At 43.6% G+C, this 26,782-nt stretch overlaps 1 pseudogene; it reads left to right on the top strand.

The window, feature by feature from the left end:
* Positions 1 to 14,835: 14,835 nt before the first annotated feature.
* On the top strand, positions 14,836 to 26,375 carry LOC121942020 (annotated as a pseudogene).
* The last annotated feature ends 407 nt before the right edge of the window (positions 26,376 to 26,782 follow it).

Genomic DNA, 26,782 nt, shown 5'->3' with positions numbered 1-26,782 from the left:
TGTTATTTTAATGTTAGAAGAGTTACAGTTATGATACATACGAATCTATACAAAAGAAAAGAGAGAAAGAAAAAAATGAGGCTGCTGCAAAAAAAAAAAAAAAAAAAAAAAAAAAAACCAACCAACCAACCAAACAAACATATACACATTCCTGGGGAGGCTTGAACAACATCCCCCCACAGCAATGCGAACCCCTGCACCCTTCTAATCCCTTCCCCCTCTCCTTCATTTCCCTCCAAAACCTGTAACATTTGTAGGACTTAATGCTGATCCACATAACTGAGGAGTAGCTTCACTGGTAAACCTATCCCACGCAGACCATGAATGATGTCCACAAACCATGCAGTCAGAAAACCCACAAAACAATACCCCTAATTGAATGGCTATTGCAACTAAATATGTCAAACAAAAAGAGCAGAGTATATAATAATGATGGTAACAGAAACCAAAAATGGTTCTTTCTTAGTTCTTTAGTTAAAAGAGATTAACTAAAGCTTTTCCCTTTTCCTTAAAAAAAATTAATAAATAAATAAAGTAATTGATCTAAAAGACAGGGAATTAATTCAAAACGAGCTTTCCTTTCAAGCACTGTGCCCAAAATATTATAATAAGTTGTCATGTACTTGTTGAACAATAAGCCTCAAGCAAGTAACAGTAAACATAAAACTTCTGGGCCCTTTATACAATATTTAAGGTAACATTGGACAGAAAATGCAGTCCAAACTTCTTAAGTCCTTTTCTCCAATATTTACAGTAATGACCTATCAAAAGACATCAGCTGATTAACCCGAGATGTTAACAAACCCATGTTATCCGTCAATGTTAACATCCATAGAGTTTAAAGTGAAACCTAGGAAATAACTGGGTTAAATTAAATTATAATATCCCTGTGTACCATACCTATAAATGTAGATAGTCAACACGACAACTGGTAATAATTAGAGTCAGGTCGGATAACCATAATCGAAGAGAGAAAGAAAAAAAAAAATCCCAGGCTCCTTATGTAATGTATGTCCTTATGTCTACTGTATAGAATAAGGTCACTTGTTCATGGATACGAGAGTACAAACCTCTCCAACATTATTCAGTACAGTGCATCGTCAACAGGCATCAGCTGATTCTCTGTTTGTAAACAAAGCCATGCCATCTTTTCAGAGTCCACGATGAAATTTCTCTGCATCCTCCAGCAATGCAAAGAGGTGAATCTTGCTGTTATGAAGTACTCTTATTCTGCATGGATTTTGTTGAAAACCTTGGAAGGAGCCAGCATCAATAAACAGCTTCTTGACTGTGTTGAATTCACGTCTCTGCCTCATTGTCTCAGCAGAGAAGTCTTGGGCGAAGGAGAGTTTGTTTCCATTGTGTTTGATGTCACGCACTTTGGAGCAACGGAAAACAAATTCCCAGTCCTGGAACTTCAGAAAATGTATGAGGACTGCTCTGTCTTGGTTCGGTATTGCCGGGCCAAGTGTACCGTGAGCCCTTTCCAGCATGATGGATTTATCAGTACCCAGCCAGCCCGGTAACATCTCTTGCATGTAATCCAACAGTTGTTGGCTTCCCTCTTCTCCCTCTCTGAGTCCAAACATACGTAGATTCTTTCTCCAACTGCAATTTTCCATGTCTTCAAGATTGGATTCAAGGTATGTGATCCGTCCTGACGCTTTACCAAGCTTCGCCATGGTGGTCTCCAACTTCCCTTCTGTGAACATGATGCGTGATTCGGCTTCTTCCATTCGTGCAATATTAGATGTTACATCATGCTTCACCTCATTCAAGTTATTTTCTAAAGCCTCAACGGAGTTAGCCATCTTGCCAAGCCGTCCGTTTACTCAGTCCAGTTTGGAACCAAATTCACTGAACTCCGTGTTTTCTAAGTGTCTTTAGATCTGCTAATACGGCAGTCATGCTAGCTTGGTCCATGCTAGCCTGCTCCTCATTCTCGATTGTTGCCTCATTTTTCTGCTTTTGCAAACTTTGTGCACGCTTTAAAATATCACTCTTCTTGTTCGACACAGTTTTTGACATAGTTGCTGTTGAACTAGTAAAGCTTGGGGATTTATATTAAATTCTGCAAGGTTGAATGGAGCAATCAAATCACGCCGCCATCTCGGTCTAAGCCCCAGGAAGCAGTACTTCTAGTTTTAATTTACAAATTTCCAGTGCAGCTATTCACATACATGGATTTTGCAGCAAAGTATTGATCTTTTTTACTGTTCATCTCATATTTTATCTTCAAATGCCTAATGTAAGTTGATTTAATCTACATTTAATCAGTTACATGAAACTTCTAACTACTCTGCTTACAATACCACAAGGTAAAAATTGGAACCTGAGTTAAACTTCCGATGATATTGACCGGTTAACATGTAGATGCTTAAAAGCTGCAGCCACTGAATGGCAGTGTGATGCCATTATAGCAACTGCCTTAAATCTGAGCTAGCATAATTTAGCCATCTAAAATGCACAAGAGGTGGGGACTGACCCAACTAACCTGGAGAGACAAGCTGAGGAACAACATCCTTTTTAGTGAATGATTTGATCATTAGGTTTGGTTTAATGAAAATTTTGACAGTAGTAGTCATGTTAGCTCAACCACAGGATGGATGTGTCTGTGTGGGTGTAAATGTAAGACAAAGAGGCAGAGAGAGAGGGAGGGGCATTATTTGATCTTTTTTTTTTCTTGATATGAGATATTTCAAGTCTTTACACAAAAGTCCTTTCCTCACTGAAGGGTGAAAATCTTTTGATTGGTACAGCTTCCTGTGTGCTAAAGCTGACTGACCCTGATGGGTCATTTAGATGCCATTGCATCCTGTGGCGAATCCATTGTCTTTGTGAAAGCATGCATCTCATTGGCTAGAGCAGAGGTTCATGGTACATGCACATGGGAGCTATTCATGGATAGAAATGTTTTGTTGCCTTAAAAAATATGCAGGCCTATATTAAGTAGTAATCTGTAATACAGACTCAGTAACAGCCAGCACCACACATCTATAATCCTCACTCTTCAAACAGAAAACATCTTTGAATATTGGGGAGCAAATGTCTCTTCACTGACAGATCCTGAAGTGGCCCAGGAAACAAGGAATTGTATGGAGGAGCATTTTGGTAAATGCTGTGAGGTAGGGGTGAGAGCACTGCCCTCTGTAGGTAAATTAAGAGAAAGTTTCCTGCTTTTTAAAGGACAAGAGTGGGAAATCAGTACCTGTTTGTCAGAATCCTGGTAAATGTGTGGTAGGACTACTTGGTGTTAGCAAGTAAGGAAGATCTGGTGAGAAACACTGGATGTGTGGTTTGATCACAAATCTAAGGAGGTTTCTTGTATAATACAGATGTAGTGAAGCTACTGATGTCTATGCTCTGTAGGCCCATGTTGAACTGGTAGGCCATACATAACTGCTTTTGTTTGTTTAACTGTAGGCATATCACTAATAATATAATAACTTAGTCTTTTAGGAAATTCAGCCCTTGTCTCCCCCCTGTTGAGCCAGAGCAGTCAGCCTGCTCACCTTCCCACCATCTCCTTTAATTAGGGCCCCAGATTGAGCAAGGTAAGTTAAACTGGTATGGTAATGTAGGAGGGTTATTCCTCCCGAGGTATTTTCACTGGTTTATATCCAGTTGATCATGTTTTCCTTTAATACAGACTGTCAGACTGCTGCTTTGCCTGAACCAGTCTATCCATATCGCCTGGCCTAAATTATCTACTATGTTAAACTGAACTCAAATATAGTTTTGTGTGTATTTTCCAGGATAAGTATACTGTTGCTTTGACAATTTAGTGCCACACTAACCCTAACTGGATGCAGGAAATGTCTTTTATACTCTTGTGAAAGGGCCCAGGTCTGACAGACATTTTGCAGAGGATATAGTTGCTGTTTGTTGGATATATATATATATATATATCTATATGTATATACGCCTCTTGCCCAATGACAGCTGGGATAAGCTCCAGCCCCCCTGCGACTGTTAAGAGGACAGGTGGTTTATATATGTGCGTGTGTGTGTGTGTGTGTGTGTGTGTGTGTGTGTGTGTGTGTAGTTAAACTGGGAGTTTTTGAAGTCTTCAAAGGTATCTAGTACTAAAAGAAGAAGAAAACAGGTACATTATCTGTCCTAACCTGTGCTTGTATGCCATGCAAATATTGTGAATATTGCCTTGAACTGTTCAATGACAGTGGCTACTGTGGTAGAGATTAGTTGCAGCAGTTTCAGTGTACATTGAGAAGTAATCCACCACAACCAAACACTGTCTGTTCCTCCAGTCAAACAGATCTGCACCAACCTTTTTCCAGGGTCTGGCTTGAAATTTGGTTGGCAGTATACGTCTCACACATCAGTGTAACAAAGTTCCGTGCTCAGTCCAGGGGCCTCATCTACAAAGGGTGCGTACACACAAAACGTGACGTACGCCCTTTTCCACGCTCACGTTCAGATGTATCAAGAGTGAAATGACTGTGGAAATGTGCATTCCACGCCAATTTCATGGCTGGCGTACGCATTATTTCTACTGCTTTTGATCCGTTGGCGACTCTTAGAGGTGATGATGGGAAACTGTTAAAAATGTCAATTACTCCTCTGAGTGATATGCACATCAGAGACACACCGATGGACGTTTAACACATCCACCTGTCGGCAATTAGATGAGTGGATATAAAACATGCACAAAATGGTGCAGAAAATAATGTTAACAACAATGGCAACTTAAGCATTATTAGAAGATATTGCAAATGGCATATTGCGAAGAGAATGCATATTTAGAGACCCAGAGGATTTCAATTTCATTCAATCAATGTACAGATCGTATGTGATGCGCAAATGCAATTAACAAACATTGTGGCAAGGTGGCCTAGATCAATGCACGATTAATTCATTCTAATGAGCAGCATGGTTGGGAATAGGCTCCAAGCTGGCACGGTGTGTGATGGGTGGCTTCTTTGTGAGTAACTAATTCATTTGTTTAATCGTCAATAATATCAATAATAATATTAATCCCCCTGACATGTACTGAGGATATGCGCCCCTGAATATCATCCTATCTTCGCAGCATATTACTTGTCAGTAGCCCAAGTTAGTGTTTTTGCTGGTTAAACTACAGATTACAAGCTTTCCAACAAGCACCTGTTTGTCTCTGTGTGTAAAATAATTATGTCAATAAAGACGTGCGTAAAGTTTGAAATCACTTGATCGGTCTCTTCTTTTCCCCGGCGCACTGCTGTGTTTGTTTACAACAATAGTGTGTGATCCATGTAAGTAGTGTGTAAAAATAACAACTGGAAACTGTAAATCCATTTTGTACATAAAATATACCTTGTCTCATCCTCATTCTCTGCATGCATGGGAGCACCTTGTCGAGGTTTTTGATCCCAGCAGCGGTACAAACACAGTGCTTATCAGGAACTGCTCACATTCCGCAGTGAGGGCTAAAGCCTCGTTTTTTATTTGAGTGTATCTTTTTTCTGTGTTGCTGAGTGCCCTTGAAGCATAGGAAGCTGGTTTTACTGTGCCACCCTCTTGTCTGTGGAGGAATATGACTTGCTTTCTGTCGTCGATACATCAGCTGAGACTGTTGTCTGCGCCTTTGCATTGCAAAGTGCCAAACCTGGTGGCTTATTCAACTGTTGCTTGATGCTGTCAAAAGCATTCTGTTGTTAGTCTGCCCAGGTCCACATGCTGCTCTCTCAGTTGCTTTGATTTTTTCCACAAGGTGAGGAAGATATTTTTCTAATTGATTAACAATTCCCAGAAGCCTTAACCCACTCACACCATTTGTGTGACTGCTCTCACCTTATCTGATGTTCTCCAGTCCCGTCTATGATCTGTCCCAGAAACTTGACGGATGTCTTGGAGAATTTACACTTCTCAGTTTTCAGCATCATGACTTCATTTCTGCTGCTTAAATTCAGCCGGCAGTTGTGTGTCAACAGAGAGTTTATAAAAATTGGTTTTAAAGAAGTGATTTAAAAGAGGTTCGCAATTCTACAAGCCTTATTTTCTTGGGCATGTCGCTCTAAAGCTAAGGGACCCTGATGGCAAAAGCTTGGTCACCTTTACATTTAAGCCTCCACTTTGGAACGGCCAGAAGGGCACTACTGTTGGATATAAAGGATGCCAATTGGAGAATATGGGGTCAACATTTCCAGTATATAGTGGTTTGACTTAAAGTTGCTGGGGGGGGGGGCTGTCAGGTCGGTGCCTGACAATTTGGAATACTCAGTACCTAAACTCAGTGTTTCTCAAATACCCTGGTTGCTTTCCTTCTTGAAATAATCACAAGACTACATTTCTATGAATGTAACAACAAATATATCCATAGCTCAAACAACCAGTTAATCTCAGTGTGAGTCCAACAGTTCAATCAAGCACAGTTCACATGTAACATTCCACATAAAACTAAACACAGTCGCTTATTTAGTCTTTCAGTTCTGATCAGGTCAAGAGAAAGCTTCCCACCAAACAATATATTTCCCATCAACTGATATTGTTAATTTAATCCCATGATGTAATCACAGATGTTCACACCAAAGTTAACAGGTCTGAAGAGTCGGGTTAAAGTATGGAGTCCGGGATTTCTCGCCCGCCGATCTTGTGTCTCTGCTCCCAACAAGGAACTGTTGGTAAAGCTCCAAAGTGTATGCTGACGTCCTCATACATTGTGCAACTTCATTTCATGTACAGTACTTCCACAAGAGCAAGCAGCCACGGTAGCTGTTAACTAACTTTCACTGTGCTGCTGGGATGAGATTCTTCTTGCGATCACTGCTCTCCAGCGGACTTGCCAACCCCTGACTGGCCGAAGCCATCTTTGTAGGTGGGATTTATAAAGTCATAGAGGGCAGGCACTCAGACAATGAATGTACATGTCATGAATGAATTGTGAAGAAGCAGATGTGCGTGCGATGTGACCAGCCTAGCCATCACAAGCTTGGGGCCAGACCAACACAAGCTTCAAAGTTATCAGCAAAAACTTGCAAAATCAGTTCTAAAATAAACAGGGAGCCAATGAAGAGAAGTCACATTGGGATTATGTGATGTTATCTGATGCACTTCAAATTGTCTCATTGTGTATCATTGGTCTGAACTAAGCTTCAAGGGTTACACCCTTCTGAGAAAATATGTTTTCATGCAGAGTGAGCAAACTAATCACAAAATTCCACTGATGGTGTATTTGAATCTGTGACTTATTTACAGCTTAGCATTTACACCAATACTTTTGTGTGTGGTTTAAATATGAAATATACTGTATACAAAACACTGGCACCTGGAAATCAGCACCTCACCTGCCATGCTCGTGAAAATAAGAGAAATCTTCCAACTATGTACATCTTACCTTGCCCCTTCTTCTTTAGTGAAGTTTTATGGTGATTTCATTCGTAAGTGTTGCTGAACTGCAACTCTTGGCCATCTATTCCCACTTGACAGAAATGTTCATGAATGATTGTTTTATGATTTTTTTTATGATTTGTGGAAAGAAAAAAAATTGTAATTAGACACTGAAGTAAACAGAATTATAAATGAAATTTTTGAATCAGTCATCCCAGCTACCATTGTGTGAGAGGCTGGGTACACCCTGGACAGGTCACCAGGCTATCACAGGGCTGAAAATAAGGGCTGGCACATTCACACCTACACTCATGTCCACACCTGAAGTCACCAGTTGTACCAGTTGTCTTTGGACAATGGGAAAACCTGAAGAATACTATGCTGACACAGGAAGAACATGTAAATTCCACACACAGGGACCACAACTGGCTGGCAGATTTGAACCTGGAGCCCTCTTGCTGTGAGGCAACAGAGCAAACCTCTGCATCACACCTCCTTTCATGTGATACTATTCAAATTTATGCAACAAGAACATTTTTATAACCCATCATCAACTAGAGAGTTTGCACTGTTTCCATGGACTGTGTGTCAATATCATCTGTGGAACTTGAACACACACAGCATTTTTTTAAAGATGTTCCTCACGTTTCTGTGAAGATCAGGCCAACAGGAACATTTTTACAATGCTACCACTTGATTTTCACTCAGATGCTGTATAATATTTCAAGTTGGCTTAGGTAGGAAGCATGCCTTGTTGCTCTGACTTGTAAGAGAAAACTGGCTAAATTTGGCTGCAGTTGTTGAGCTTCGTAACATAAGAGGCAGGGGGTACATGATTTCCTGAAGGGTGAGAGGGCAGTGACACACATTATGAAAAATGACATTATGAAATAAAGTCAGTGGCAATTTCAAAAAAAATATTATTGATATAAAACTTGATATAAGATGTCTTATTTGGGGAAAGGACAAAGTGAAATAAAAACAGACATATGCAAGAGGGCATTTAAGATGAAAAATCATAAAGATTAAAATTTTTTAACTTTGGTTTTAACAGTTGTAATGGGAGTTCCCATTTCTCATCATCATCTCTCTCTCTTAATCAGCACTCTCTATTTGATCACATTGTTAGTGTCTTGTGACAAACCACTGTGTGTTGATCTTTTGGTGTAAATCCTTGTTCTCTCTGTACTGTGCATGATGACGTATACTGTGTGATAAACCATGTCATTGTTTCTCTTTGTCCTGTTTGAAGGACAAAGTGTAACCAGGTCCATATAATTCACTATATTTTATTTCTGCATCACCACTGCTCTGGGCCCTTCCTTTTGCATTGTCTCATGCTGGAGAGTGCAGGGGTCCTTTTGCAAATGCCTGAATTAAACTATCAGAAAGACAACTGTTGGCTCAGTGTTGTACTTAACAAATTTCTAGAACACAGTCTATTCAATTATTTAATGAATTGTTAGTTCATTAATATATTTCACACAATATGTCCATCTGATTATTTCACAATGTCATATTAAAATTATTTAATGCTGAATACTTTGGGGTTCCATACAGGGAAATGTACTGCTGGCGTGTTCACTAGTTACATATTATACCTGAGAGGTAGAGGTCAGTGATGGTCAGATATTACACAATGTAACACTTTCCATTTCTTTTTCCTTCCAGTAACTCTCCACCCTGTAACTCAACACCCTCAGCTCTATTTGAGGTCTAAGAGAACAGATTCACCAGGACACTCTTTCAGGTAGGATATATGTGTCTATTTTCATTACACATACCATATATATACTGTAAATTTTAATTTTGCTGTTCATCTAAGAAAAGACATTATGGTTTGACTTAAAATAACAATGGTATTGCTTATGTAACATATGTCACTAATGGAACATGTTATATAAACTAGCACACAATGTTGTTATTAAAATAACTTGACTGACTTTTGGTTTTACAAGGGACACAAATACAAGGTACAAGGTGGAATTATTTGAAATTAAAATTTGTCCCTAAATCCTCCTACTGTAACGGGTGTGGTAAAGACCCAGATGCAGTACCGTAACCAGGATTAGTTGGTAATGACTTTTATTTAGACCAACACAATTCAGACACGAAGCAAGATGAGGTAATTCAGCACACAGATTTCGTTTCTTCGGGTCGGAACCCACAACACAGTCTCTGGAGGGAGGGATCGAAGCAACGAACCGAAGCTGACGTCACTCGGCGTGGATGTGGAGGAAACCCCGTAGCACCACAGCTCGACAGCACGTGTGGAGTTACCGTCGAGGAGAAGGCGGAAGCGTGGTCGGGGACAGGCGGAGGTTCCGAAGCCGAGTGAGCAGTCCGATGATGCAGCGGGTACCGATGGGGATGGACCAGGAGGATCGTCGGGGCCAGGCGGAGATGTCTTTACCAGCGAAGCAGATCAGGGACGCCAAAACGGAGCTCGTGGTCGAGGACAGAAGGCAGGTAGGTTTACCGGGGATCAGGCGAGGAGAGCAGGTCGGGGACAGGCAGGGTCGGCTTTCGGAGATCTGGCAGGAGAATGCTGGAGAGTCTTGCATAATGCGTGAGAACAATCTGGCAATGAGAGTGTGTGTGTGGCAGGCTTATATACTGGGTTGATTACTGATGAGATGCAGCTGGAGGTGAGTGAGTAGAGCAGGCAGAGTGGGCGTGGTCAGCAGGTAGAGTGAGCAGAGGAAGAGTGAATGGAAAAGTACTGAGAAGGGGGAGAGGAGCAGGAATCGTGACAGAACCCCCCCCCCAAGGGACGGCCCACGACGTCCCACCACGAACCACCGAAGCAGGGCGGGCGGCGGGGGCCCGGAGGAGGGTCAGAACTCCTCAGAGACCCCAGACACACTCCCCCCGTCGTCCGAGAGGACATCACCGGAGTACGAGGCAGAACCCACGTCGTCATCCCCGGGCGGTGCGGACACAGGAGCAGGACGGGAAGCAGAACCGGGACCCCCACGTGCCGAGGCGGGTCCGGAGGGCTGGTCTGGATGTTGCCGATGGAACTCCTCCACCAGGCTGTCATCCAGGATCTGGCGTGCTGGAACCCACGATCGCTCCTCCGGACCGTACCCCTCCCAATCGACGAGGTACTGAAGGCCCCTACCACGGCGGCGAGAGCGCAGCAGGCGGCGCACGTATAGGCAGGGGTCCCATCTATGATGTGGGGAGGAGGAGGAGGTCGGGACGGAAGTTGCAGAGGGCTCTCCCGGAACGGCTTGAGTCGGGAGACATGAAAGGTGGAATGGACCCTCATGGACCGGGGTAATCTCAATCGGACCGCCACTGGGTTGATCACCTTGTCGATGGGGAACGGACCGATGAACTTGGGAGCCAACTTCTTGGAGTCCTCCTTCAAGGGGAGATCCCGTGTCGACAGCCACACCTTCTGCCCCACTTGGTAGGCTGGAGCCCGGGAACGGCGCCGATTAGCGGCCGTGGCGTAACGTTCTGCGGACCCCAGTAGAGCAGATCGGGCCCGGGTCCAAACCTGGCGGCAGCGACGGATGAAGGCCTCTACAGAAGGGAAGGCGGTCTCCTTCTCATGGTCGGGAAACAAGGGAGGTTGAAACCCATATGCACATTGGAATGGGGACATGCCGGTAGCAGAGCTGGTGAGAGTGTTATGAGCGTATTCTACCCACATCAGATGCGAGGACCAGGAAGCGGGATGTCTGGATGCCATACAGCGGAGTGCTGTTTCCATCTGCTGATTCTTACGTTCTGTCTGGCCGTTAGACTGGCTGTGGTAACCGGAGGACAGGCTGACCGAGGCACCCAGGAGGCGGCAGAATTCTCTCCAAAACGAGGAGGTGAACTGGGGACCCCGGTCCGAAACCACATCAGTAGGAAGACCATGGAGACGAAACACGTGTTCCAGGAACAACTCAGCAGTCTCTTTAGCAGATGGAAGTTTAGGCAGGGGCACGAAGTGAGCCATTTTACTGAACCGGTCTACCACTGTCAGGATAGTGGTGTTGCCTCCCGACAGTGGCAGACCGGTTACAAAGTCCACGGAGATGTGGGACCAGGGACGATGAGGCACAGGCAGGGGCTGAAGGTGACCAGCAGGAGTCCTCCGGGGAGCCTTATTCTGGCTGCAGACTGGACAGGCGTTGACGAAGCCAGAGATGTCCTCATCCATGGTGGCCCACCAGAACCGTCGTTGCACCACCTCCTTGGTACGGGCAATGCCTGGGTGACAGGTGAGCCGGGAACTGTGTGCCCACTGCAGAACCTCGGACCTCAGGTCTTGTGGGACAAAGAGCCGACCTGGTGGACAGGAACTGGGCCCCGGCTGGTCCTCCACCGCCGCTTTGACCCGCTCCTCGATGGCCCAGGTGAGGGCGGCCAGGAGACAGGAAGCAGGAATAATACTGTCCGAGTTGGAGGAGTGCCCCTCTCCAACCAGAAACTGACGGGACAGGGCGTCAGGCTTGATGTTACGGGAACCAGGTCGGTATGACAGGGTGAAGGTGAATCTGGCGAAGAACAGAGCCCACCGGACTTGACGGGAGTTCAGTCTTTTAGCAGAGCGGATGTGCTCGAGGTTTTTGTGATCAGTCCAGACGAGGAAGGGGACCTTGGTTCCCTCCAGCCAGTGTCTCCACTCCTCCAAGGCCAACTTAACTGCCAGCAGCTCACGGTTACCAATATTGTAGTTCTTCTCAGCAGGGGACAAACGACGAGAGAGAAGAAAGCACAGGGATGGAGCTTCTGGTCCTTGGCAGATCGTTGAGAGAGAACGGCCCCCACACCCACATCGGAAGCGTCCACCTCCACCACGAATTGTCGGTCAGGGTCCGGGATCAGGAGGATGGGAGCCGAGCTGAAGCGTTCCTTGAGTGTACGGAACGCTCCCTTCGCGGCCGGAGACCAACGGAAGGGGATGTTGCAGGAGGTGAGGGCCGTAAGAGGAGCCGCCACAGCACTGTAGCCCCGGATGAACCGCCTGTAGAAGTTGGCGAAACCCAGGAAACGCTGCAGCTGCTTGCGGGAATCAGGAACAGGCCAAGAGGTGACCGCAGAGACCTTAGCCGGGTCCATCTCCATATGGTTATGGCTTATGATGTAGCCCAGGAAGGAAACTGATGTGGCGTGAAAACTCACACTTCTCGGCCTTCACGAAGAGGGAGTTGCTCAGCAGGCGTTGCAGGACGGTCTGGACGTGGTGAACGTGCTCTTGCTTCGTGCGGGAGAAGATCAGGATGTCGTCCAAGTACACGAACACGAATTTGTTGAGCAGATCTCTGAGCACGTCATTGATCAGAGCCTGGAAAACGGCCGGGGCATTGGTTAACCCAAACGGCATCACCAGGTATTCATAATGTCCAGTTGGTGTGTTGAAGGCCGTCTTCCACTCGTCCCCCTCACGGATCCGTACCAGGTGGTAGGCGTTTCGTAGATCCAGCTTGGTGTAGATGGTGGACCCTTGTAGGAGCTCGAACGCCGAGGCGATGAGAGGAAGAGGGTAACGGTTCTTAACGGTGATGTCGTTGAGACCCCGGTAATCAATACAGGGTCGCAGGGAGCCATCTTTCTTGCCTACGAAGAAGAACCCTGCGCCAGCGGGAGAGGAGGAGGGGCGGATGATGCCAGATGCCAAGGCCTCCTTAATGTAAGTGTCCATGGCCTCTCTTTCCGGTGCCGACAGGGAATACAGACGTCCCTTGGGGGGGACAGAGCCAGGAAGGAGGTCAATGGCGCAGTCGTAGGGACGATGTGGAGGCAGTGACGTGGCCCTCATCTTGTTGAAGACCTCTCGGAAGTCATGATACTCTGGGGGTACCATAGAGAGATCTGGCGTGGAGCAGGAACTGGAACTGGGAGCTGGCACTGGCGTGACCGTCTGTTGAAGGCAGATCTGATGGCACGAAGGACTCCACCCCAAAAATGGACCCCGTAGACCAGTCGATGTGGGGGTTATGCCGACGCAGCCAGGGGTACCCAAGGATCAGGGGAAGATTAGGAGACCTCAGCACATGGAAACGGATGGTCTCAAGGTGTGTGCCTAGCAGGAGCATGGAGATGGGCGTGGTCTGGTGGATGACCCTTCCCAGGAGGTGGCCGTCTAGTGCGTTGGCCGGAACAGGACGGGGCAGAGGGTCCAGCTCGATCTCCAGCTGCCGAGCGAGTTCCTCATCAATGAGGTTAACATCTGCTCCAGAGTCTATGAAGGTGGCGAGAGTGTGGGACCCCTCCGCCAACAGAAGCTGAACATGGAACAGGGGCCGTTGATAGGGGGCAGAGTTCAATGATCGGCTCAGCAGGATGCCCCCATCTACCACTGAGCCCTCCCTTTTGCTGGACACCGTGAAACAAAATGGCCGGCCTGGCCACAGTAGAGACAGAGGTTCCCACGACGTCGTCTCTCCCGTTCCTCTGGTGACAAACCGGTGCGGCCCACCTGCATGGGCTCGGCTCCTGAGGTGAGTTCAGAATGGAGACCGGGGTTAGCAGGTGGCCCATGCTGATGAACGGAGAAACGGTGTTCAGCCCCCTCCAACCGTTGCTCTCTCCTTCTGGCTTGAATCCGCCTGTCTAGCCTCGTGGTCAGTTCAATCAAGCCATCCAATGAGTTGGGGAGGTCGAACGAAACCAGCTTGTCCTTAATGTACGGAGCTAGCCCGTTGAGGAAGGCGTCGCATTGAGCCGCCATGTTCCACTCACTCAGTCGGGCCCGGGTTCTGAAGTCGATGGCGAAATCAGCGACGTTCGGTTCCCCTGTCTCTGGCTCAGAAGACCCCCAGTGGCGTCAGGTCCTGCTGGTACTGGTCCGAAAACCTTTCGTAGTTCCTCCGCGAAGGACTGGAAGGAGGAACAAGCTGGCGTGCCTCTCTCCCATTCCGCCGTTCCCCACAAGCGAGCTCTGCCGGTGAGGTGATTAATGGTGAAGGCGACTCTGGCTCCCTCCGTGGCGAAGGTGTGTGGCTGCAGGGCAAACAGGATCGAACAGTTCGTCAGGAACGGGTTACAACCCTCTGGATCCCCGGCGTATCGTTCAGGAGCCCCCACCCGAGGTTCAGATGCCGGGCTGAGTGTCTGTGGCAAAACAGGTGAAGCTGGGGCCGGTGTTGGTGGAGCATGTGATGAGTCAGCGAGGAAGCCATCTGCTGCACTTGGGTGGCTAACTGCGTTAGCGCACGCTCCAACGCCGAAGCCGATTGGCGAGCTTCAGTTGCGTTCGAGGTGAGCTGTGCTTCGTGCTGTTGCAGCATTCCCTCGACGCGGGCAAGACGGACTGGAGAGCGGTGTTGTCTGCTGGGTCCATGTTTTGCCAGATTGTACTGTAACGGGTGTGGTAAGGACCCAGATGCAGTACAACTGTAACCAGGATTAGTTGGTAATGACTTTTATTTAGACCAACACAATTCAGACACGAAGCAAGATGAGGTAATTCAGCACACAGTTCGTTCTTCGGGTCGGAACCCACAACACAGTCTCTGGAGGGAGATCGAAGCAACGAACCGAAGCTGACGTCACTCGGCGTGGATGTGGAGGAAACCCCGTAGCACCACAGCTCGACAGCACGTGTGGAGTTACCGTCGAGGAGAAGGCGGAAGCGTGGTCGGGGACAGGCGGAGGTTCCGAAGCCGAGTGAGCAGTCCGATGATGCAGCGGTACCGATGGGATGGACCAGGAGGATCGTCGGGGCCAGGCGGAGATGTCTTACCAGCGAAGCAGATCAGGACGCCAAAACGGAGCTCGTGGTCGAGGACAGAAGGCAGGTAGGTTTACCGGGGATCAGGCGAGGAGAGCAGGTCGGGGACAGGCAGGGTCGGCTTTCGGAGATCTGGCAGGAGAATGCTGGAGAGTCTTGCATAATGCGTGAGAACAATCTGGCAATGAGAGTGTGTGTGTGGCAGGCTTATATACTGGGTTGATTACTGATGAGATGCAGCTGGAGGTGAGTGAGTAGAGCAGGCAGAGTGGGCGTGGTCAGCAGGTAGAGTGAGCAGAGGAAGAGTGAATGGAAAAGTACTGAGAAGGGGGAGAGGAGCAGGAATCGTGACACCTACATCTTTTGCCATTGAAGGTCTGCAGGCTCTGTAGATGGGAACCAGTGATGTTCTGGGCAGATGTAATCACCCATACACTACTTACTATCATAAATATCATAAATAGTGGACTTCCAGGTGAAAGTCTGCTGTTTGTTAGACCCATTCACCGAACCTTCCGCCCATCCCATGGGGTGTTTCTTGCTTGTTATACAAGGAAAGTTGCCCACTCCTGAGGGAGCCTTTGTCAGCCACCTAGGTCCATTGACACTGGGAGTGAGAACAGGCTGCCCATTCTCAAACACAATAGACAGAAAGGCAAACCAGCATCCTGTATAGTGGACACACTGTGTATTGAAGGACAGTTGTTCCCTACCACTACACTGTGGCTATTCTAGCAGGAAAAAAAAAAAAAACCCTCTGTGAACATTGCTTAAATTAGTTATTTATACATTTTTGCATTTTGAATGGTAGAAAAACACATTTTTAAACTCAAAATACAGCACCTTCCCTCCATAAATAACTGTGGGGATGAGCACTTTTGTGGTGGTTGGGGTTCTAAATAACTGATTAAAAAGCAAATATTACCAAGCTGATGGCTCCAAATGGTGTGATAGTTCAAATAATATGTTTTTTATTTTTAATCTAATACTAATAAAATGTAAAGAAGAGTAATATTTCTCCAAAGGCTAGGGACAGAAAAAAATTGATGTTTCTGTAGAATGAGCCTAATACACGGGGCAATATTACAAGGCACCAGTTCCTAGTAAGTTGTATGTATATTTGTGTATGTGTGTGTGTGTGTGTGTGTGTGTGTATGTAGAGAGAGATAAATATACCATTATCTGATTATCATGTAAATATTAAAACCGACAGCACCGCTGTCCTTATACCGCCGATTAGCTGCTGTTGCTAATAAGCTAAGCTACTACGAGAGGAATGCTCGTGTCGTGAACAAGCGCTGTTCGCTTTAGAGCACTCGACTCGAGTAACTTGTGTGAGCGAGCCAGTGAGTCGGGTACAGTCGGTCACACTCGTGACGTTCGGCTGTCGTTAATCACTTCTACGCATGCTCTATGGGCCAGTGCACTTCATGCCAAGCCCCCAGGAAGTGCGCCACCCTCTGAAGCAAAATTTACATAGTGGCCGAAAGTGGAACTACAGCGTCACGTGGCCCAGAAAGACTATTCCCCATTTGTTAACACTGGGAAAGAGTGTTTCCCATGTTTTTTTTTTGAGACATGTTGACTTTTCAGAATATATTTTTTTTAGCCATTATTAAAAACATTAAGTCCTAAAATGCGCTATTTTCTGATTCAAGATTTGGAATTCGGTCTTTCTCCAGACATAAATTGAATGCGCATCGGACCCGCGGGACTCTACCGTGAGAGCGCGCATGTAACTCTAACAGTTTCTGACATAGCACAGGCTTCGTACCGGCTGTAGTAATGGATATTTTTGCTGTAATTCATCATTTTTTAATCACAATTCATAATTTGTACCATTTTACAACACATCCATATGCTGTTGGCTGTAAAGCCTGTAATATGGACGACTTACCGTGTCTGTATCAGAGACTGTATATACAGTCTACGCTCTGTATTCAAGCTACCGGTTATCAGTGAGCAGCGGCGCACTAGAGACAGTTATTGAAAGGTACTGAACATAGTATTTTTAAAAGTTGAGCTGTGTGATAAAACACGGGGCAATATTACCACCACCACCTTTTATAACCTTTTTATGGGCACAACGCATTCTGATTCTGTTAATATGATTTCTCCGGTCGAGATTACGATATGATTCCCTGATGAGTTGTATGTGTGTGTGTGTGTGTGTGTGTGTGTGTGTGGAGAGAGAGAGAGAGAGAGAAGAAGAGAGAGAGAGATAAATATACCATTATCTGATTATAACGTAAATATTAAAACCGACAGTGCTGTCGTTATACCGCCTATTAGCTGCTGTTGCTAATAAGCTAAGCTACTACGAGAGGAATGCTCGTGCACCGGTGCTGTTCGTTTTGAGCACTCGGGTCATCTGTGTGAGCGAGCCAGTGAGTCGGAGTCAATGCTCGGGTACACTAGGCCGCGTTCGGCTGTCGTTAATCACTTCTACGCATGCTCTATGGGCCAGTAGATCTGAGTATTTTACACTTTTCTAAACCCGGAAAAAGAGTTTTCTCTGCTTCATGCACCACTGAGCAGCTCTCATAGGAATGAATGAGGCCCCGCCCCCATGGCTGTATCCAGATTTATAATAGATCCATGTGCTTCATGCACCACTGACATGGATCTATTATAAATCGGCCACTGAGCAGTTCTTATGGGAATGAACGAGGCCCCGCCCCCATGGCTGTATCCAGATTTCACTATAATACATACATCCATGGGTTGTTGACTGTTGTCACCTGCTCGTCACTCAGCATTTAGCTTCGAAATGATTGATCATCATGCCCCACCACAGGGATACCCCACTCTTGATTTTTCTACGAAACCATGGTGTGTCAGAAGAGTCACTATCACGCATGGCACAAGATAACGTACCGCAGTGAAGATAGTTTTATGTTTTACACCTTTTATAATTTTTATTAATTTTTCATATGTAAATATTAGCATTTTAGCGCAATAGCTCCTAGGTCATGTGACCAATGGACTCAAAATTAGTGTGGGATGATAGTACTCCACTGACTGCATGAGATACACCTCTTATTTTTACATTTTAAATCTCCAAATAATTTTTATTAAGTTTTCATATGTAAATATTAGCATTTTAGCTCAATAGCTACCAGACCTGTACGATAATGCGGGTAATCAGTGTGGGATGATAGTACGCCACTGGCTGCATGAGATACACCTCTTGTTTTTACATTTTAAATCTCCAAATAATTTTTATTAATTTTTCATACGTAAATATTAGCATTTTAGCTCATAGCTCCCAGGTCATGTGACCAATGGACTCAAAATTAGTGTGGGATGATAGTACTACTGGCTGCATGATATACACCTCTTATTTTTACATTTTAAATCTCCAAATAATTTTTAGTAATTTTTCATATGTAAATATGAGCATTGTAGCTCAATAACTCCCAGATCATGTGACCAGTGGACTCAAAACCAGTTTGGGATGATAGTACTCCACTGGCTGCATGAGATACGCCTCTTGTTTTTACATTTTACACCTATTTATAATTTTTATTAATTTTTCATATGTAAATATTAGCAGTTTAGCTCAATAGCTCCTAGGTCATGTGACCAATGGTCTCAAAATCAGTGTGGGATGATAGTACTCCACTGGCTGCATGAGATACACCTCTTGTTTTTACATTTTAAATCTCCAAATAATTTTTATTAATTTTTTATATGTAGCATAGGAGCGAATGTCCGTCGAATGTCCAACATAAAACTATCTTCACTGCGGTAGATAACATAAGTATATTTTCATGCAGCACATTTTTTCTGTGGCCCGTTTCACACAGCGCACGTCAGGAGCGTATGAGCAACTGTGTTGTTTTTCCATGTCGGCATCCATTTTATTAAGTTAGAGCATCCACACTGCCCTATGGATGTATACTGCCCACCTGAGCAGCTTGTCAGGAGCGTGTCTGCTGCAGCATATCTAGAGAAACGGTGGCTCGACAAGTTTTTAACGCACATCACGCGTGTTTGTCGGCAGAAATAGATAGATAATATGGTGTTTTGATGATTATATTTACTCTAGACCATGTTTCACTGCAGTAAAAAAGTAATCTCTGTCACAGAGATGAGAAAATACAAAGACATCAGTTTTACTCTAACGTTCCTGTTCCCTTTCAAAATAAAAGCCCTCTGACAGCGTCTCTGTGAACAGAATCCCATCTGTTGCTGATACAATGCATTTTATTTTAAAACATATACAGGGCTGTGTTGTCTGCAATGTGTGAGCTTTGTCGAGTTCATAAATGAGTGGAATTTGTGCTTGCAAATGTGTAAATATATTATTAATATCTGCGGGCATAAGTGAGGTGTGCTGTGTGGAAATGGGCTTATTGCACTGTAGGCCCGAGGAAATTTACATCCAATCAGAGCGAGGATGGAATATCAACAATTGTAATAATAACAACAACAGTAAAGACGGAGAGTGTATGAGTGTTTTCAATACTGTTGTGGTGGAATTTTGCAGCAGTTACCAGTCTTGTTCATGAGTTAAAATGTATTTTTGTCTTGATAGATTGATGCCACAATTATTGACTTTATGGATGATGACACTCTTGCGGGCTGCATTCCAATATATGGAGATCAGATAGCAGCAAGATGCTTCTGTTTGGAAAATAAAGGTAGTGCAATGGAAACAAGAAAAAATTCACTGCTTTAAAAACTAAAGAACAGATGGGCATTGATATGAATGATGATAAAAAATCAGATCAGGAGGAGACTTCTGCCCCAAAGAGGACAAGAAGATATGTAAAACAAAGCAAATGGGCTGAAAAAGCGACCAGAAAAGTTGAGTTAGGATGGATTTTTGACAGTAAACACTTAAGGAAACACAGGGAAGGAGGAACAAGAACCCTTGATGTACCCAAAAATTCAAGACAATCTGACATACTACAGTATGCTAAATAACTTTTCTTCCCAAGTGGAAAGGGTAAATATGGAAGTTTTGAGCAACTCACTATGTCACGACATATTAGACTATCAAGAAGAAGCTGTATTTGATGAAGATATCCTGTTGGGGAACTGTATGATGTACTAAGAATGGGGTTTTTAAGATTTTACTTTTGCACAAAGACTCTGACAGATGAGGAGGATGAGGAATATAATGCAGAAAAGTCAGATTTAAATGATATACAACTGACAGACACATGTAAAGAAGATGAGCAAGCTACTCAAACTATTGTCATCCTGTCATGAGATTTGGAAGTTGATGCAGATGTATCAGACACATCTGAGGTGATATTTCGGCCCTTTTCTTGGAGAACCCTTGGCGAGTCAACTTGATGACACTTTGATACATCAGTTTGAAGACAATGAACTGGGCATCACAACCATCACACTTCCATCAAGAAGCACAGAGCACATTCCCCCAGACACAGCATCAGGCTATCAAGAAGGAAGTTCTACAACTTCACATGATGTGTTATGTGTCACCATAAAACTTCACAGGTTCAGTCTTCTGGAAGAAATGATTAGCCAGTTCAAGGACCCAGAACTCCTCAAACACCCCCTTAAGTACACTTACTTACAGAAGCTGATGAAGATGGTGTTTCAAGAGATGTGTATGCTATATTTTGGACTAAGTTACTGGACCACACAGCTGAAGGGGAGGAGCTGAGGGTTCTATGTCTCCCAAATGGCAGGAAGAAGAATGGAAATCTATTGGCAGGATTCTTCTTAAGGGATTTAAAGACCATGGATACTTTCCCTGCCGCCTTGCCCCTGTTTTCACAGTGGCTCTTATTTTTGGTGAGAATGAAGCCTCAGAGGATGTGCTGTTTGAAAGTCTTCTCCTGTACAAAAGTCAGTCAGACAGGGGTCTGATAATTGCTGCCTTAAAAGAAGAACTTGTAGATGAGGATAGAGATGAACTACTTGATCTTTTGGACGGCTTGGGTGTTAAAACCCTTCCAACACGAGAGAATTTAAGGGGAATCCTTGTAAAAGTGGCACACAAGCAGTTGATCCAAAAACCAAGACATGCTGCAGAAAAAATTTAATTAGTAAACAAAAATAAAAAGTACAAATCCTGTACTTAGAGAAATACTAGGAAGAGCCATAAAATAGTTTAAAATCATTTGTTGTCCAGAATGATTTTGGGATCACCGGGACATCCCCATACATAAAAGAACACATCAAGGTATATCGGGGTGTCTCATATGATATATGGTAATTTAAAGGCCATCAAGCTCTTGGTAATACTTTTCTTATGTAACAGTATGCAAATAAATGGTGCTAGTTATTTTTTCTTTTAATCCTTCCCAACAGTCTCAGAGTTTGGAGAGGCAGAAACCTCACATCATAAGCAAACACAACTGTGAACTCTGCTGCAATGTGGAATTCATTGTTGACCTCAGGGACATGTCCCAAACATTACATTTTAAGTAAGCAGATATATAGGGTATGAGCATTTTTCATCAAACTCATTATTTACTTGTTTCTATTTACAGACCAGGAACTGAAAAAACAAAAATGAACCTGAGTTTTTATAAATTTCCCTTACAACTAAGAATACAGTATTGTTCAATACTTACTTAGCCTGTAGTTAACATAAAATAGACCTGCCTAATGCTCATGCAAGTTTTTAACAGTCTATAGGTCTTTAAGTATGTGCGCTCTCAGGAGGAGATATAGCTCTATGGCTTGATCTGCTGTGGTTGGTGAGTGTAAGAAATTCTCTGCCATTATATGGCAACACAAGTTGAATGCTGTTTCATCGCAAGGATAAGGTCCTCTCTGTTGGCATTCTTGTTTACAAGCCTCCAGTGCTTCCTGAAACACCTCTTTCAGGTGATCTTGCCCCCTAAATAGTTGAGGGATTGTGTACATGAGAATGGTATGTCCACTCGGAGCTACTGCATTTCTACTTCGACATATGATGTGGGTATTCCACAAGTGTCTAACTTGCTGTAGCTCTTCCTGTAGAGGAGGAATACCAATGAAAACAAATTTTTTTAGTTGCCATGGAAAAAGATTTTCTCTCTCTCAAACCTTACCTCTCTCACTCTCTGTGTGTGTGGATGCACATACACACCCAAACTCTCTCTGTCAACCCCCCTCTCACTCTCTCATACACTCTCTCTTTTTTACCCTCTCCCTCTCACACATACTCACTCATACACACACACACATATTCTCTCACTCACTCTTACACACACACACACATATTCTCTCACTCACTCACTCACTCTCACACACACACCCACACATTCTCTCTCTCTCTCTCTCTCTCTCTCTCTCTCTCTCTCTCTGTCAGAATTGGATCATACATGCTATATACCTCAGCGATGTTCAGACAAGTGAACAGCACGAGCTGCTTGTCCAAAGAGTCTCCAATTCTGGGCATGATGTTCTCAGAAAGGCCTACCAGCTTTCGATCTGCTGATTGTGATTACTGGATCCAGTAATATAACAGTTGCTGACATGTCAATCCATACTCCATCGTATGAATCTCTGTATTTCTGCCATTGTGACTTTTTTCGTTCCCAAATCTGCGTGAATTCTGGCAGCCGTCCCCATCCTCTTCTCAGCTTCTGCTATGAAATAACCAGCAATGAGGATCGCTGTTTGTTGAATAGGCATGAAGCCAGACCACAAATCTAGAAAAGCCATTAATTGCTCCATTTATGCATATGCCGTATGGCTTTAGTTTGTCATATGAGTCAACATGCCACATAAAATTAGGACCTGGGTTTATGTAGATGTGTCTCATCAGGCGATGTCTTCGCCTTTGCTGAACGCCATGAGGGTCAAGAAATTTCAACAAATGCCTTTTGGTACTCTGTGTCACGACATACCCAGCTTGGATACAGTTGAGATGATGCAGTTTGTATCCATTGAGCCTCCTGTGCCCATCCAGCTGATCAATAAGAAATGACGCAACCTCCAAAGGATTGGACTCATTCTTTCTTTGGTACAGCCCCATGCATTTTAAAATTTCTTCTGAGTGTTCACATACTAATCACAATATCATCCAACGTGTTCAATAACAGCAGAATCTCACCATGTCTCAGTCCACGCATGAAGTGGAACTTGATCAAACACTGTAAATGAGCCATATACTTAATTATTCTAACAATATAAATGATCACCTTATAACGTGAAACTTTTCATTTCACGTTTTTATAATGTGAAACTTTTCACGTTATAACGTAAAAACTGATCCGTGGCAGCAAGACACTTCCATATGTTCCAGCTCTGACACTTGGTCACACAGTGAGGATAAAGATCCTTGTGTTTTGTCCAGAACACGTTGAATTGACTCATTTTTTGTGTCAAAATGAGTCTTCAGTTCACCTTTGTTGCATTCAATAGCATCTCAGATTGTTTGCAGAGACACTTGCAGAGACGCCCGCCATTGCAGAGAGAAAAAGTGCTTAATTTCAACACATCTCAGTTCACTTGATTCCCAACCTTTTCTGGATCAAAATAGGAGTAAATCGGCCACTTAGATTAGTCACAAATGGACCATTTATTGAGGCAATCTGAGACCAACCACAGATGTTCAAGCTACAGCAGCCATCTTGAGAAAAGGCTAGTAGTGTAGTTGGTTGATGGGTACTAGTTGAAACTAGGGCTGAACAACTAATCGATGGCCTACTGCAATTTTCAAATCATAGGCGCAATATTTGTTAAAGGAGCAAACAGCAGAGATGTCTTGGCCTACACATCATATTCTACAGACTCAAGAAAACATTATTTGGTGCAGATCCCCACAAAAATCATAATTATGTTTGTTTTTCAATTAAAATCAGAATGATATAAGAAATTAATATCACAAATCATATTGCAATTGCAAAATCAGTCAAAATAATCACAATTTGATTTTTTTTTTAATTGTTCAGCCCTAGTTGAATCCAGACTATATTGTTTTGGCTTTTAATCTTACCAATTATCAAAGAAAATTGTTATGCACTTGCTGCTTTACCTGATTTCTTTTGTTTTGTAGCACTGCTGTGTTTTTGTGACTTTCCTTTGATGCAGTGAATAACATTTACCCTTAGTCTGAAGAGATAATTTATGGTATATTGTTGAAATGATTTCATCCTGGAAGACTGAATTGTAAACTGGGAGCTTTTTTGTCTTATGTGAGTCGATGGTAAAGAATGCTTTGCTCAGGAAACCTGGAGGTGAGGATGTCACTGAAAGTACAAGTTACAAAATTTTTGAACCACCGCACCCGGAGACAGCTTGTCAACATATTGGCTAGACATATGACTGAGAATCATGGTTAAGCGTTTCTTAAATCAATTGTTCATTTTAAACCATTTCAGACTAAAAGGCTTTATATTAAGAAAGAATGTAATGAATTTTCAAAATGTATGGCATTGAATTAACATAGCTGGGACCCTATAGTCATTAGTGGGGTACTTGAATTGTCTGTTTTTGTATTTTAAGAATATGGTCTTGATCTATTCTATATGAGAATTATTATGTGATAACTTCTGTTGGGTGCTGTATAAATAAAACTAACTTGAAATTAATTATTATCTTTGCTCTAAAGGAGGATGCCTTCCTGTAAGCAGAAGAAGACGTATGCCCTGGGAATTATTGCACTCTTTCCTTCACTGAAGGATCCTTTTTCTCCAAAGGGCTATGTAAGTTTTAAAAAAGGATTACTTCCAGAAAACACCAGTTTTACAGACTAGAGCTCTGGGACTTTAGTTAACATGATTGATGCACCATAGTTACATACTTAAACAGTGATGTAATTTCAACATTCTAGAACATTTGGTCTACGTTGTTGATACTGACCTAAAAAATTAAAAATGTGGAGTAAACTACAAAATTCAACTTGGCCATGAAGATAGTCATGAAGATGCAAAACAACAATCACATCAATGAAAATGTTCCCAGTGGCAATCAAAATGAATTGGGTTAATAGGATATTACAGATGGATTAGAAAACAGCAAACCTATTACTTAAGTAACTGTCCTTTATTTTCACAGTGCAGTTACTGCACTTTCTGTAAGATCAATGAGTGATAAACCTTTGTAATGATTTTTTAAATTACTTACAACAGGAGCATTTCTATGATGGGGAAAAAGGCACTGGACATTTAGCATGGCGCCTCAAGACCATGTCCAGGAATACAGAAAAACGGCCAGCCAAGGCAGCCACAGTGGCTTAAGCAACAGGACCAAAGCGCCGGAGATTAGCAGCCACATTGCCAGAGCAGCTTGATGGAAATGCCTTCAGGGAAGCTAGTTCATTTCTTGTTCACTCTCCTGATGAAGCACGTGTGTTTCAGAAAATGAAGATGAATTTAAAACATTCTCACGCTTTTTAGATGTCAAAGGACTGGTGAGTTGTGCATTTCTTTTTTGTTTTGTTTGGTTGGATGTAAGCAATGTCAATACACTGACCACTGGCTTGATGTATTTGCATGCGTGTATGATCAACGGCTGAATCAAGACTTCCTGCTGCTGTTTGGAGCTGAAACAGCCTCCACGATGCTTGAGAAGTGGGACACAGCATTAAGGCCCAAGGTTATCAAAGAGGCCAAACACCTGACTCAGTCAACTGAGCTGTGTTGACTTCTGAAAGCTGCTGAGAAACTAGTGAAACTAGCTAGTGCTATTTACTTTGTGCATTCTAAGTAGATGCTAATGACGTGTTTTGCCTCATTTTCCTCTTGATAGACTGGGACAGTGACATGGCTTCTCTGCTGCTCCTTCTCCATCTCTTGCCGCCCACAGCTGGACGGTAGAGGGCCAAGATAAGTCCCAGTGATGCAGTAGACAAAATGGTACACTTTTACAAGGTATGTTATGTCTCATATGTTAAAATCCAACAAGCCAGTTTTTTTCAGTTATATTAACTTAATTAGAGAAACTTGCAAAGACATATTCTTCCTCAACAATTCCTCAACAGCATGTACTTCTTGGGGACACATGGACACACACAGTTTGCCGTGGCCTGTTTAGCAAGTCAACTTTTCTGGTGTCCCACAGACCCAAGTATGCAGTGAGTAGTTGAAAACTTGCTAGTTTAAGGTGTTCATGTTATTACTGTCATTATTCTGTTTTTAGTCATGCTACAGCATCAATGAACACCTGCAAGGAAGAGAGGGTAAACAACCATATATCCTTGCTGCTGGCCAAACCCAGAACAGGATTGACCCTTTCTACATCGTCGTGGACAAACAGCTCATTCCCTGCCAAGCTACCGGCTCGTTGGGTGCTTTTGATTAACTATTTAAATCCCACTACGTGTTCAACCTGTCTTATGATGAGTCCCTGGTACGGCTTTACACTTTCGTGCAGTCAGCAATTTATAACATTGATGTTACAACAGATGAATGAGTCTCCAAGAGTTTGTGAGTTATGTGCAAAACTCATCAACTAAAACAATGAGTTGCAGTCAGACCCACAGAAGTTATCTGTGACTCTTAACAGCCTACAGTTCTTTCATGTTTGTCACAATTTTTCTTTGGACATTATGCATGACATTCTTGAAGGGGTGGCTCAGTATGAACTCAAGTTACTGTTGGAGTATCTGTCAGAAAATGTTTTGTCAAAACCTGATCTGTTGTCCAGAATTTATGCCTTTGACTATGGGTACATGGAGCACAAAAATCGTAATCAATGATTAACTTGGACAGTAGTGGCAATAATATAGGACTCAATTCCATTCAGACTCTTTGTCTTGTAACAAACACAACACAGCACCTTTGCTTTTTGGTGACAGTGTGCCAGAAGGAAACCAAAACTGGATTTTGCTGCTGCTTTTACTGCAGATAATTAACATCATAT

Source organism: Plectropomus leopardus, chromosome 4 (assembly GCF_008729295.1).
Source record: "Plectropomus leopardus isolate mb chromosome 4, YSFRI_Pleo_2.0, whole genome shotgun sequence".
Taxonomy (NCBI): Eukaryota; Metazoa; Chordata; class Actinopteri; order Perciformes; family Serranidae; genus Plectropomus; species Plectropomus leopardus.
This window is presented reverse-complemented; position numbering and strand designations above follow the sequence as displayed.